Source organism: Tachypleus tridentatus, chromosome 13 (assembly GCF_004210375.1).
Source record: "Tachypleus tridentatus isolate NWPU-2018 chromosome 13, ASM421037v1, whole genome shotgun sequence".
NCBI classification, from domain to species: Eukaryota; Metazoa; Arthropoda; class Merostomata; order Xiphosura; family Limulidae; genus Tachypleus; species Tachypleus tridentatus.
Genome location: NC_134837.1, coordinates 29,811,018 through 29,826,334, shown reverse-complemented (window position 1 = coordinate 29,826,334; position 15,317 = coordinate 29,811,018).

Here is a 15,317-nt window from a genome sequence, read left to right as displayed (position 1 = left end):
CCTTCTGGAGATACAGCGAATATGTGCTGAGAGGAGGATTGGTGTTCGTTGAATTTCTGTTTTGTCTTTTTCCAGTTGAAAAAACTAGTGGATAGGAAGGTATACTCCACTGACCTCTCCAATTTCCCTGTAAAAAGGCCTCTATTTTCTGCCTTGGCACAATGAAAGCATATAACTTTTTTGAGTCTGATTGTCGAAGTGCAGCCATGGGAACTCATCAAACCACTTGCCGTGGAAGTTGCTATTTTGATATTTTGCTTTGTGTCGTGGTATTAGTTGTGCGTCTGGGTGTTATAGCTTTTCACACTGTATCTGTGGAGTGTCAGCTTTTTCATTACTGCACAAACTTGTTTCACAACTATCTGGTGGTTCATGATGTACAATAGTTGCACCAGGATTTTCAGACTCGTCCTTTGATGAACATGGTATTTTCTCTGTATGGCAAGTTTCTATTCCTTTGCTTGAGGTTGTTGGATTATCTATATCTGCATTGTCACTTGTAGTACTAGTAACTGGCTTGCAGAACTGTCTAATATCGGAAAGTTTCAGACGCTTGCTTGTCATAATTGGAATCTGTTTCCCAGATGACTCAACAAGCTAAAATACAATCTTTATTGAAAAACTCTAACGTACAACGAACGAAGATAGAACAGAATGGAAGTAGGATTGAACTGTACAATGTATTTAAGTCGAACGCGCGAACCTCAGAGTGACTACCGAGCTGACTGACCGCCTGGGCATCGCTGGGACAATAATGTGTGCCAGTTAGAACACAAGTAATTGCAAGTTTCTCGAAAAATACTTGAACAATCACAAATATATTATATTCCTGTTAAAGCTCATCAAAAGGCAAACACGTTGTGATATAATGTCTATAAGCACGTCTATTAAATAAAAACACCTAAACAAAAACTAGCAATACAATTCGAGTAGAGGCTTCAGGCCGTTGAAATCGCTCCTTTTGTGTTCTAATTATACAAGAAAATAGAATATTTTACTATCTATGATAAGAGAATATAGTTCTTTTACCATAAAGCACGAGCACTTTATTAGAGGGCGGTGATGATCTGAAATTTCATGATTAATGACGGCCACAAACACAGGTCTAATGAGCCCTGTTGTAAAATCGATGCTCAGACTTAAGGGAGCGGAGGGGGGGGTAATGTAGGGCGCGTCTGGATCTGAGCAGCCCGAACCTGTCGTTAACTGTACACTAAACATACACTATGGTCAGCGGATTCGGCAGTTAAGGAGAGTAAGGCGTTCAACAATAAAACCGGTTAGACATGCATAAGAACAAATGGCGCAGGAAAACCGCACAATATACACATAAGATTGATGCAGCTGCAAGCTACAAATGGCCTGCCAGATCTGCATCACAGGAGTTTACGCTTGAGAGTAATATTTTCGAATTTCATGCTCTGTTCAATCTGTTGTGTGTGTTTTTTCGTATAGCAAAGCCACAAAGGACTATCTGCTCAGCCCACCGAGAGGAATCGAACCCCTGATTTTAGCGTTGTAAATCCGGAGACATACCGCTGTACTAGCGGGGGGCAATCTGTTGTGATGAAAATTTTACTTAATCTTACACTACGTATGGCCGGGCATGGCCAAGCGTGTTAAGGCGTGCAACTCGCAATCTGAGGGTCGCGGGTTCGCATCTCCGTCGCGCCAAACATGCTCGCCCTTTCAGCCGTGGGGGCGTTATAATGTGACGGTCAATCCCACTATTCGTTGGTAAAAGAGTAGCCCAAGAGTTGGCGGTGGGTGGTGATGACTAGCTGCCTTCCCTCTTGTCTTACACTGCTAAATTCGGGACGGTTAGCACAGAGAGCCCTCGAGTAGCTTTGTGCGAAATTCAAAAAAAAAAAAAAAAAAAAAACTACACCCGTATCTACGTAGGTAGATTGTGTGATAGTGCTTGCAAGCCTTGCATGTATACTTAGGCCTACTAACTGCTACTTACGAACTATCGCTTAGATCGAAAAGCTTAGAAGCACGCCTGTATTAAAGATGTACATTTCGGCTACTGAAAAAAAAACTACATTTAGGCCTAATTATGTAATTCGAATGGTAAGAACACGAGAATCACAAGAACAAACACAATGTGTAGGCCTGTGATGCAATAAAACAATTCAACAGACCAAACTGTAGGGGGGATGATTGTATGCACCATATCACCACCTAAAATGCTCAATTCTAAACATTTTTTATAATTTTAGTATAAATACATGTACATCTTGATTCATTTGTTTTATTCAGACCTTATGTAAATGACGGGTCACTCTTCCTGACGGGTCACTTGATAAGTATAGAGGTGGAAGTCCTACTGAGCTTCCTTAACACTGGTGTGGTTACTTTTGGTAAAAAGTAGCGATATACTTTCTTTTTTTGTGTTTTTTATTTTGTTTTGAATTTTTCAATCTACGAATGCTCTTTTCTTTTGTATTTTCAAATAAATAAATGAAACACAGTGACAGTGTTTACATTTAAAGCGAACATCTACTGTCGTTAATGGCTTGAAAAGGTACCAATACGTACTCTTCAATGTATATACTCGAAAACAAGAGCAAAAAAAAGGGGGCGATAGAGTCGTATATATAAACCAGTGGTTCTCAACCTTTTCTGACTTGCGACACCCTACGACAATCTGAAAATTTTCGCGGCACACCTGGAAAGCCTTAACAATTTGCTTAGGTACACGTTATACGGCAAGCGCTAAAAGCCTTAGAACAAAAATGACGGCCAAAGTAAGCGATAATAATGTTATTGTGCATCACGTTTAGATACACGTAACACAGAAGAGTTAACTTAAAAAGCTTCAGAACGAAAATCACGGCCAGAGCAAGCGATAGTATCGTGAATGTGCAGATGACATTAATATTGCTTGCTTTGGCCGTGAGTTTCGTTCTGAGGCTTTTTAACAGTTTTGCGGTTTTGCAGAAAAATCAAAACTTTTTATTTTTACCTGGGTTTTCAATGTGACGTTTGTGCCTGCTTCCGAGAGCAAATCAAATTGAAGCGAGGCTCTAACGTAGACAAACAAGCTCGCATTTCATCATCGACTGTAAGAAGCCTCTCTCTCTTTCTGGCTTTAATTTCAGTCAATGCTGAAAATTCAATTTCGCAAAACCACGAAGATGCAAATGAAAGCATAACTTCAACTGCTTTTGAACTGATTGCATGATGTCAATTTTTTAATGGAGATCCAAAACTCATCCAGCTCTTTTCGGGAAACAATGACTGATAAAATTTGTCGTTTCGTAAATCAATGAGCTGTTCTTCCTCCTCAGTTGTAAGATTTGTTGTCTCGTTAATTCCGAATGGATGTGTCACCCAGTTATATTAGTCGACAGCAAGTGACGGAAAGTAATGTTTTAGTGCGAACTGTAGGTCGCTTAATGTGTTCAAAATTTGAGGGGCAATTTTCTTCTTTGACGGACATTCGTTAACAGAAGGTAAACAATCAAGAACTCCTTTCGAGATCTTATTCTTCCACAGCATCACCTTTTCATCGAAGGCCTTCAGTTTGGACGTTGCAGTAATAATGTTTTCAAATGGTCCTTGGAGACTTAAGTTCAGAGAATTTAATTTGTCAAACAAGTCGGAGAGAAATTGAACCTTCAACCACCAGATCTCATCATGAAAAGAAAATTCAAAACCTCCTTCCTCAACCTCCAAGAAAGAAATTACTTTAGTTTTAGTTGGACAAGACGCTCTAACACCTTTCCTTTCGAAAGCCATCGAACTTCAGTGTAATACAGTAGCTTTTTGTAGTCTCAATCCATCGCCTCACAGAGAAAAGTCGAGATTAAAATGGCCGAGACTTGATGAAATTCACCAATTGAATAACTTGATTCATAACAGACTGCAAATCTTTCGGTAAAGATTTGGAGGCGAGCGCCTCTCTGTGAATCATGCAGTGAAAAATCCTAATGTTTGGATTTTATTGACGCACCAGAGTGACGAATCCCTTCTCTTTTCTTTGCATAGAAGGACAGCCATCTGTGCAAACGCTGGCACAGTTATTCCAATGTAATTTGAAGAGCAAAATGTTCTCATTCACCAACTCGAAAATGTCTTGGTCTTTTGCTGTACTTTTAAATCTTTGCAAAATAAATATTCGTTTACGATTTGTCCATCTTTATGAATCGAACAAAAGCCAGAATTTGAGCTTTTCCGCTAACGTCAGTAGATTCATCAACTTGAAGAGACCATAGCAGAGACAATTCATCTTCAGGCGCTTCGAAGTGTTCGCATACTTGATCCTTCAAAACCCATGACCAGTCTAAAATTCTGTGCGAAATTGTGTCATTGGATAAAGCTGAATTGCAGAGTAGGCAGAATGGTAATTGAGAATGTTTCGATCCCAAAGCGATAAAACCTTATTCGATGTATTCGTTTTTGTTCCCCTCGGTGGGCTGAGCAGATAGCCCTTTGTGGTTTTGCTGTAAGAAAAAAAAAATCGTTTTTGTACTTTCGTTGTACTTGATTCCTTGCTTCTGATTCAACACATTCTCCTTTGCAGCACCAGACTTACTTAAATATTTTTCCATGTATAAATGATAAAGCTAATTCATACACGATAAGCACGAAGTTGTGCAGTTGATATAAAATTCCTACCTACAGCGTAGTAGCTGTAGCTTACCGCAGAATGATAACGTGTTCCAGAAAGCAGTTTGATTGTTTGATGCATCATTTATGACGTACGAAGCGCTTGTTGCGCCACAATAAAACTAACAGTCGAACCGTTGCAATCGAGAATGAAATTTAAGTATGAACTTTTCAGTGCTCGAGTTTAATGAAAACTATCGAATGTTTTGGAAGGTTTCAGAGTGTCTCTATAGTAGCTTTTATTAACTGATGTGTTCGACTTGCTTGTAAAATCTCAAGAAAGTTGAATGTGTTTCAAAACCACAGCAGCACACCTGCCAATCTCTCGCGGCACCCAGGTTGAGAATCACTGTTTTAAACTGTAGGGTGTTTTAGGATAGTAAGTTGTAAGTTTGCTTTATTACGGTCTAAATTGAGCTAAGGAAAAGGTCTGAAGCTTTATGTTACACTAATGAAAACAATACTTAATTCAAAAGGAATAAACTGACCAGACACTTTGTGGTACACTAATGAAAACAATGCTTGCTTAATTCAAAAGGAATAAACTGACCAGACGCTTTTTGTTACATTAATGAAAACAATGCTTGCTTAATTCAAAAGGAATAAACTGACCAGACACTTTTTCCTACACTAATGAAAACAATGCTTGCTTAATTCAAAAGGAATAAACTGACCAGACACTTTTTCCTACACTAATGAAAACAATGCTTGCTTAATTCAAAAGGAATAAACTGACCAGACACTTTTTGTTACACTAATGAAAACAATGGTTGCTTAATTCAAAAGGAATAAACTGACCAGACACTCTGTGTTACACTAATGAAAACAATACTTACTTAATTCAAAAGAAATAAACCTACCAGGTACTTTGTTTCGTACTAATGATAATATTTAATTTTGTATCCAAACATGGACCGGAAACTTAGTGTTTATATTAATGAAAGCAATATTTATTTGGTTATATACACAAAGTGCGTATACTTGCTTTATGGACAGTGGATAGTTGTGTGCTACTGGACTGTTTCAACTGGTCCCGTTATTTTACTTGCAGATGAAACAATTCTGATAGGCAGAGGTCATCCACTAGTGACACATCCAGTTCTTCTTGACTGGGTTCAGCGGTCTTAAAATGTCTTTCTTTCCTCTTAATGTTGTTGAACTCAACAGTTCAACTGCACAAAACCACAATCTTTCCAGATTAAGGGGTTTCTCACGTAGTGTTACAAAGGTTCACTGTATAACAAGAGAAACAGCAGTAAAGTTAGAAAGTGAATCTACAGTTAATTAACAGAGTTCAAGTAGGAAAAACATACTAGGCACGATGTTTTATACAAAATAAAAACAAACTTTATTAAATTACTTAGATTAAGTATGCATACTGGACACTGTGTGGTCACTTCTTACTATATTTACGAATATTTGAGATTTGACATGCACACTAAAGTGTAAATTATACACTTATTATCCATATTACTTACTATTGTACATATTATACACTAATTATCCATATCACTTACTATTGTACATATTATACACTAATTATCCATATTATTTAATATTATACATAATTTACACTTATTATCCATATTACTTACTATTGTACATATTATACACTAATTATCCATATTACTTACTATTGTACATATTATACACTAATTATCCATATTATTTAATATTATACATATTATACACTTATTATACATATTAATATGTTTATTACTTGTTTAGTTGTAACTATTCAAGTGAGAAATGTTCCTACTAATCAATAGTATATTTCATTTACATATATTATTTTCACTGCACTTTTTTTCTGATCTCTGTTTAATAATCCCAAAACTAAAATTACGTAAGGAATGTTATCATTATGTGAAAATCAGTTTGGTAAATAATAACTTCGTATTTGGTGTAGATATTGGTTAGTCAGCAATATCGTTTAGAAGTAAGGTTACAAATCTAAATAAATAAATAATATTAAACATTATACTTTTCTCAATAGCCGACTCCACTCAAATTAAGTATGCAGCTTTCTCGGATTGTAACTTGCAGATTATAGGGAACGAATTCAGCCGCAAACCAATGACTATCGCAGCGCAAGAAGGATCATACCTTAGGGACCAGTTATCTAGTTCGTGAGTATTCTTTGTTTTCTTAAACATAATTAGACTTTTACGTTAATTTTATTTCTTTTAAAACAGAAACTACACATTCTGGTAATTACCAAAAATTGTGTACTCTTATAACCGCAGTATGGTATCATATAATTATTGAATAAGTTTACTCGTTTTCACATGTAACTGATATATTAATTGAAATAATGAATCGAAACCTACGAAAGAGAAATGAGCCACAGAAGACTGTTAGATATTTTAGCAATTTGTAAAACATATTTAATGGTGTAGCAAAAACTGAAAGCCCGTGGGTTAAGATACTTGTGCCCATGAATCCGCTTCACCTTTAGCAGTAGCATATCATATTACACAGAGTCGCGAGTTTGTCAGAAATCCTATTTTGAAACAATGGTAATTTGTTTGGGGTATGTTACGGTTCTAGTTATGCTTGATATGATTATTTACTGTGTACTTTAATACAGAAAACATAGTATCAAGTTGGGAAAAGAAAAATACTTTGATTAAACATCAGGACTATTCCTCAATCCTAATTTGTATATCTTCTAATAAAAGTGTGCTACCTACATAGAACAGGACTAGGCATCTATTTACTTAATACTGAACATATGTATATACATATGGTGATCAAATAGTATTACTTATGATACAAACCAACCTAATATGTTGGAATATGTTCAACGTTCCACCATTAGCGTGATTATTTTTGAATATAAGTTTATTTGTTCTGTGTTGTGTTTCAAAACGAATGCTAATACAAGATATTTAATAATATAAGTTAAGTATTAACGTAAAATATATAATAATATAAGCTAAATACTAACATAAGATATTTAATAATATAAGTAAAGTACTAATATAAGATATATAATAATATAAGTTAAGTACTAACGTAAGATATAAAATAAGTTAAATTCTAATTTAAGACATATAATAATATACGTTAAATACTAACGTAAGATATATAAAAAGTTAAATACTGCAGGAAGTTGTTTAAAACTGAACCGGACATCAATGGGTGTTTGTTAAACACTTTCAGTTAGTGTTGATAATCAAACAATGAGTTGTTTAAAACTGAACAATACATTAATAAGAATGTTTATTTATCTATGCAGATTCAGACACAGATGCTAATCATAACCTGACGTTAGTCTGACAGTATAATGTAATAGAATATTCTTTTATACCTAAATTATATGTTAAAGCAGTTGATAATACATCAGTTATTTTTTATCTCAATCTGACTGCAGTTAAAACAGATAAATCGCTCTGGAATCTGCAGTTTGAATCAGATTTTAGATGAGTTAATAAATCTGTGACGGATTGGATGTTGAGCTTTTTAAGAATGAAGTGACAAATTAGGTTGAATTTTTTTTTCTCTATTTGTTGGAAGTGTTTACTGAATTAAACATTGATGATACTGTATGGATCACAGGACTGTAGAACCGGATTGATTATCTCTGAGATTAGATTTTTATTATATCTTATTTATACCCTTATATTATAGGATTCTAGAACTGTTAAATCAGAGGAAACTTGAAAACTGAAAGAAAAATGGTGGAATACAAACTCTAAACTTCTGGCTTGTGAGAAATAAGAAGAACGTAATGACGGAATTGGAATTGAAAACATTGGTAGGTTTTGGTTTTGTTTACAGGCTTGCTTTAAATTATGTACTGAACGATTATAAAAATATTTTATTGGTGTATCTAACATGAATAAGCAACTAGCTGTGCTTACTTCCACTGTTATTGTTTTTTTCTAGTTATTTAGCTGAAGAATACTATAAAGTAAGTCTGTAATAATGTATACTGAGACAGCTCATCTTCAGGTGTCGTTTTATGGGTCATTTTGAACTTAGAAACACCATTGCCGGCTGGATATAAAAACAATCTTTATGAACTTGTGGTTTATGAGTTTATTAATTATAGAGTCCTAATAAAATAAAACATATTTAAACAGTACCTACTCCCAGTGCTATGATACTCAACAACAAGTTATTTTTGTACTATATCTCGTGTAAACTGGTTGTAAATTAAAGTGCTAAAACCCATACTAGCCGTCTTGAGAATATTTCTGTTTGGGACCTGTAAAGAGTGTCTTTTTACTAAATCCATCTTGAATTGGTCGAAATATTGTTAATTGACCAAAACCACTACAATTATGGACTTATTTAAGCTTTTTACCATCCCAAATGACCCAAAATGGACATATTCCACATTTATGTGTGTATTGTTCTTGTACCTGTCAAATATCTTGGTAACAACTACAGTAATTTGCCGAAGTCATGATAGAAAAACCAATCCTAGAATTATGCTTTTAGACCCCTACAATTACGAAAAACAGGCGAATTCACCTTATATTTTGTCGATGGGTTGGACTTCTAGAAAAGTATCTTTGGGCTAAATGTAAATTAAATTGGTCAAAATATGGCCGACTAATTGACCATAAACCTCAAATTATATTTTTCGTGACCTTTGGTCCCCTAAAAATTCTCACTGTTTGTTAAAAAATTGACCTTTGATATCATAGAATCAAATGAATTTATATTATTAAAATGATAAATTTTACAAACAATCTGCTATAAGTTTCAATGGTAATTATTAACTTTGATTTGATAAATAAATTATTTTATGTCTCTCAGTGTAGAAGTTAACAGTAGATCTTTTATGCGTTAGCAGTAACTAAAAGCTGTAATTATTAACGGTAAGGCTGATAACTTTATTTGGTAAATAATTTGCTATCTTGGGCTGTTAAATATCGTTTTTAACAATTATGAACGTTGCTCGTATTTTCTTAGGGACAGAGAGAGGGGATTCGTTTTGCTCATAGCATGTCTTTTTTACATATGCACGTTTCATGGGAAGAACTTAGTGATAAATGTTGAAAAAAATATTCATGAAAAATAACAAAATTTATATTTACTCAAATGTAACAACAATGTATCAGTTTTTAGTAACTGTTAAAAGGTAGACAAACTGAAATCTATATCTTTATGTATTAACTGCACTGTATCAAACTAGCTAGAATTATGTAAATGTGAGCAAAAAACAAAAATTTTCTGGTATGTACTTAGTAAGCATCCTGGCTCTGATGTGAACTAATTCTGGTACGTACTTATTGGGCATCCTGGCCCTGATGTGAACAACTAATTCTGGTACGTACTTACTGGGCATCCTGGCCCTGATGTGAACAACTAATTCTGGTACGTACTTCTTGGGGCATACGTACTTATTGGGCCTGGCCTGATGTGAACAACTAATTCTGGTACGTACTTATTGGGCATCCTGGCCCTGATGTGAACAACTAATTCTGGTACGTACTTATTGGGCATCCTGGTACGTACTGATGGGAATCCTGATGCCCTGATGTGAACAACTAATTCTGGTACGTACTTAGTGGGCATCCTGGCCCTGATGTGAACAACTAATTCTGGTACGTACTTATTGGGCATCCTGGTCCTGATGTGAACAACTAATTCTGGTACGTACTTATTGGGCATCCTGGTCCTGATGTGAACAACTAATTCTGGTACGTACTTAGTGGGCATCCTGGCCCTGATGTGAACAACTAATTCTGGTACGTACTTATTGGGCATCCTGGTTTTGATGTGAACAACTAATTCTGGTACGTACTTATTGGGCATCCTGGTCCTGATGTGAACAACTAATTCTGGTACGTACTTATTGGGCATCCTGGTCCTGATGTGAACAACTAATTCTGGTACGTACTTATTGGGCATCCTGGTCCTGATGTGAACAACTAATTCTGGTACGTACTTGGTGGGCATCCTGGCCCTGATGTGAACAACTAATTCTGGTACGTACTTGGTCGGCATCCTGGCCCTGATGTGAACAACTAATTCTGGTACGTACTTATTGGGCATCCTGGTCCTGATGTGAACAAATAATTCTGGTACGTACTTATTGGGCATCCTGGCCCTGATGTGAACAACCAATTCTGGTACGTACTTGGTGGGCATCCTGGCCCTGATGTGAACAACTAATTCTGGTACGTACTTGGTGGGCATCCTGGTCCTGGTGTGAACAACTAATTCTGGTACGTACTTATTGGGCATCCTGGTCCTGATGTGAACTAATTCTGGTACGTACTTATTGGGCATCCTGGTCCTGATGTGAACAACTAATTCTGGTGCGTACTTATTGGGCATCCTGGCCCTGATGTGAACAACCAATTCTGGTACGTACTTGGTGGGCATCCTGGCCCTGATGTGAACAACTAATTCTGGTACGTACTTGGTGGGCATCCTGGTCCTGGTGTGAACAACTAATTCTGGTACGTACTTATTGGGCATCCTGGTCCTGATGGGAACAACTAATTCTGGTACATTTCTGTAATGTTTCAATTAAAACACACAACATGTGCAGTATAGTTATCTATATTTAAATTCTGTAATGTTTCAAAAAAACACAAAACAAGTACAGTGTTGTTTATTAGTTCTGTAACATCTTCCATAAAACACGCAACATGTACAGTATGGTTCTTTATATTTGAGTGTTGTGATGTTCGAAATAAAACACAATAATTACAGTATGGTTATTTATATTTAAGTTTTGTAATGTTTAAAAAAATGCGAAACAAGTACACTATGGTTCTTTATATTTACAGCTCTATAATGTTTCAAATAAAATGCACAACAAGTAAGATATGAATACTTATATTAACAGTTGTATAATGTATCAAATATAACACATAAGTATAGCGTGGTAATTTATGTTTACAGGTTGTTTGTTTGTTTTGAATTTCGTACAAAGCATGATTGGCGCGACGGGGATGCGCACCCGCGACCCTCAGATTACGAGTCGCACGCCTTAACACGCTTGGCCATATCTGTAAAAGATTGCATCAGTTATGATAAGGTTAAACCAGCTATCCTCATAGTTAACGAGATAGTACTGGAGACTTATCGTCAAAAGTTTTGAGGTTATCACAAACAAGAAAACCAAATTTATATGGAATTTGTCTACAAAAAAAAGAAGTTTATTTTGATCGATGGTGGAATTCTATGTTTGCTGGTAACAATTTCGACAAATTAAGATAATTATATCTAATTGAGGAATTTATACGCTGTATGAGTGACGACCTCAAAACGTATTTGGATGAAAAAAAGTTGAAACACTACAGGAAGCAGAGGCTCCTTCCGATGGTTAATGATTACATTTTAACGCATAAAACTACTTTTCATAGAAAAGAAGTTCCTGCCGTCTCAGCAAAAACCAATATCTATCCAATACATCAAAGCTTAGGATTCTTCTAAAAATTCCACATCCTATGGTTCGAAATCTTCAGACACTCACGATAAAACTTTATCAAAACCATTAAAGCTTGCTAGTTATTTATGTAAAAAGACTGGTTATGTTGTGTCCGATTGTTGGTCTTTGAAAAGAAAACCGAAAAGGATACAACACCCAATGCGTTTTTGCCCACCTGATGTTGATTTGGCCACTGATGAAAAGGTTGATGAAGTTAGGAGGAATTTAGACCTTTTCTGTTTTTTTTTGGTTCTGTGACTTTGACAGATAAAAATGCTAATTCCATACTCATAGATATTTTAGGTGATACTGGGGCGGTTCAATCATATTTGTTAGAAGGTGTATTGCCTTTAGATTCGAGTTCTGCCACTGGTGAGTCTGTTATGGCTCAGGTTATTCCATGTTGTTTTATTAATGTTCCTCTTCAAAACATTTGTTTAACATCAGACCTAGTTTTGGGACAAGTTGCGGCTGGAGTAAGCCCTACTCTGCCAGTTCAGATTGTGTCATTGTTTTGGGAAACGCAGTGATTGGCGAAAAAAATTGTTGCCGAACACAAAATGGGTAGCTGGCTGATCACTGTTTCATCTAAAGATGATTGTGTTGTTGAGGAGAATCCAGAAATGTTTCCTCATGTTCTGTGACTTGAGCTAAATATACGAAATTTAGCCAGAAAGGATGGCAGTATAAATTTCTCAGAGACATTTTTTGAGTTATTATCTTACTGACAAGACTATGGTAAACGGAAATGATGGAGATGTCTGGTTCCACTGGTGAAGTTCCATTTGCTAAAAGTAAACTGACTGATAAGCAAGAAGAGGATACACAGATCTCATCACTATTTAAGTATGTACTCCCAAAGGATGAACCGGAAAAAGTTTCAAAAGGTTACTTCAAAAATGGTGTGCCCATGAGAAAATGGAGATCACCAAAGGTGTCAGCTTCAGAGGACTGAGCTGTAATTTATCATATCGTTGTTCGAAAAGCGTATCAATCGGAAATATTGAAAGCTGCCCATTAACTTCCCAAATGACGTAACCTAGATGTCAATGAAATACTTAACAAAATTGAAACATTTCTTTTGGACAAAAATTGAGCAAGATGTTTGTCGCTTTTATAAAATACATGTCTATTGGCTAGAAAACCCTAAAAAGAAAATTTATATTACTTGTTTAAAACATATTTCACCTTTTAAAGAACGCATAAGTAGTGCAAATAATGACTAAGCCAAATAAAGGAATTTGTGTTTAAGCACTTTTCTGTGCTGTGTAATTTTATGATTATAAAGTTACTTGTATTGTTTTACATACTGTCATGGTTTTTGAAAGTGTTATAATCCTTGGCCAATTTTCAATTCTCTGAGAAGGAAGGTGAAACGTAGTCACATCTGTACAATGTTAGTACCTACGTTTGTAGCACAGATTACCTTGTTGCTTTGCGCCATAAAACGCCAAACCCACCACCACCTACGTTGGTTTTTGTATGATTTGTGTGTGTGTGTATGTAACGTATATTGTTGATTATGTATTGCGTAGGTCTCGTCTGTTTCTCAAACTTGTATAGAGAATTTTTGAAAGTGAAAAGCAATAATATTTGTTTTACGTTAGTTTACACTGTTACTTATGTTGGTAGAATAGCAAAAACATCTTCCATAAATAGTAAATCCAAGTTACTAAAACAAGTAACTTTACTGGTCAAGATCACATAACAATAAGTTGTAGGAGGTATTGTAGAACACAGCCTGTCATTTTAAATTAATAATTATTTTTTTACTCAAATTAACCCTCTCTGATTCAATTAACCAAGTTAATTTTTTCAAAGTGACTGAACTTGTATGGCCAGAAACCTACACTTTATCTCATATATATATTTTTTGCCATTTAATGAGCTCAACAGTATTCATTCACATTATCAAAACCTTTAAAATTTGTATAAATAGATGTGAACAGAAAGTATCAAAGCTATACAGCATTGTGTGTGTAAAGGTTCAGTAGGCTCTCTTTAATTGTTCAATCTCATCTATGAAGAAGTGGATGAGAAGCTGAGATTATACAGTCAAAGAAACATTGCTGAACTTCACTTGTAATGTAGGTACCTCAAAACTAGAGGTCATCATGTACACCAAGTATGAAACGTGAACCTTTAATCCTGTGGTATACGGTAAGTTTGTATTGTTGGATCCAATGCAGTTGGATAGTGGGGCTGATTTACAATGTATTGGTGATGGAATAAAAAAATACAAGCCAGATCTCCGCTGAAGAGTTAAAAGTTGGGGAAATGTTGCTCATGATAAAAAAAAACAAAAAATAAAAAATTGCCTGATCACACGTGAACCAGTTATACATCGTTACTAGTTAAAATCGGATGTAATTGATGAACTTATGATGTCAGATGATGAAGGATTTTAATAATTTATAACCATTTTAATTCAAATAGCCGATAAAATCTAAACTTATAAAATGTTTTAATTGTTTATGAAACGTAAAGTTATGTTTTAATTACCTGTATTGTGTATAAAATCGTAGAATGTATTGAATGTATTTAGTTAGCATATACACTGTATTTTCTTTCCAGTACTGACGACTAAGGACTATCGGACAGCAATTCGTCACAGGCTCATTTGTTTCCATTAATCCAACACACGATTCGGGGTGAGGTGAGGGATCGACTTATATGGCGAGTATAACCTGAAACCTACACTTGAAAATTAGCGGGTCGTCTTATACATCCAGTTGCCTTGTACGCCAATCAGTACACTATAAGCCTCGGAAACTATAATTTTGATAAACGCTAATTAATCGGAAAAGTACAAAATTTGACCAGGAGACTTTATAGGTTTCATCGTTACAATCCGTTTAACTTCGGACATTCTTTGAAAAGAAAGCTTGTAAATCGTGTTATGTCATCCAAGAATAGGGCTAACTAATACTCCCGTCAAATGAAGTGTATCTGTGTATCAACATAAAAGTAAATTTTAGACCAGATAGAAGACTGCTTCTATTCTTGTCTGACCTAACGCGATAATTAATAATTATAATAGCCGTCATTATATTTATGTGTGTTTTCCTATAGCAAAGCCACATCGGACTACTTACTGTGTCTACCGAGAGGAAACGAACCTCTGATTTTAGCGTTGTAAATCCGTATACTTACCGCTGTCCAAGCGAGGACAATCTTTTTTTTGTTTGTATATTAAAATATATTTGTGTTAAAAAACAAAATTGTGTTTCCATGTTGTTGGCAAATATCATAAATTTGAAACATATCAACATTTAATTAACTTCTAAATTAATATATCCGGCTG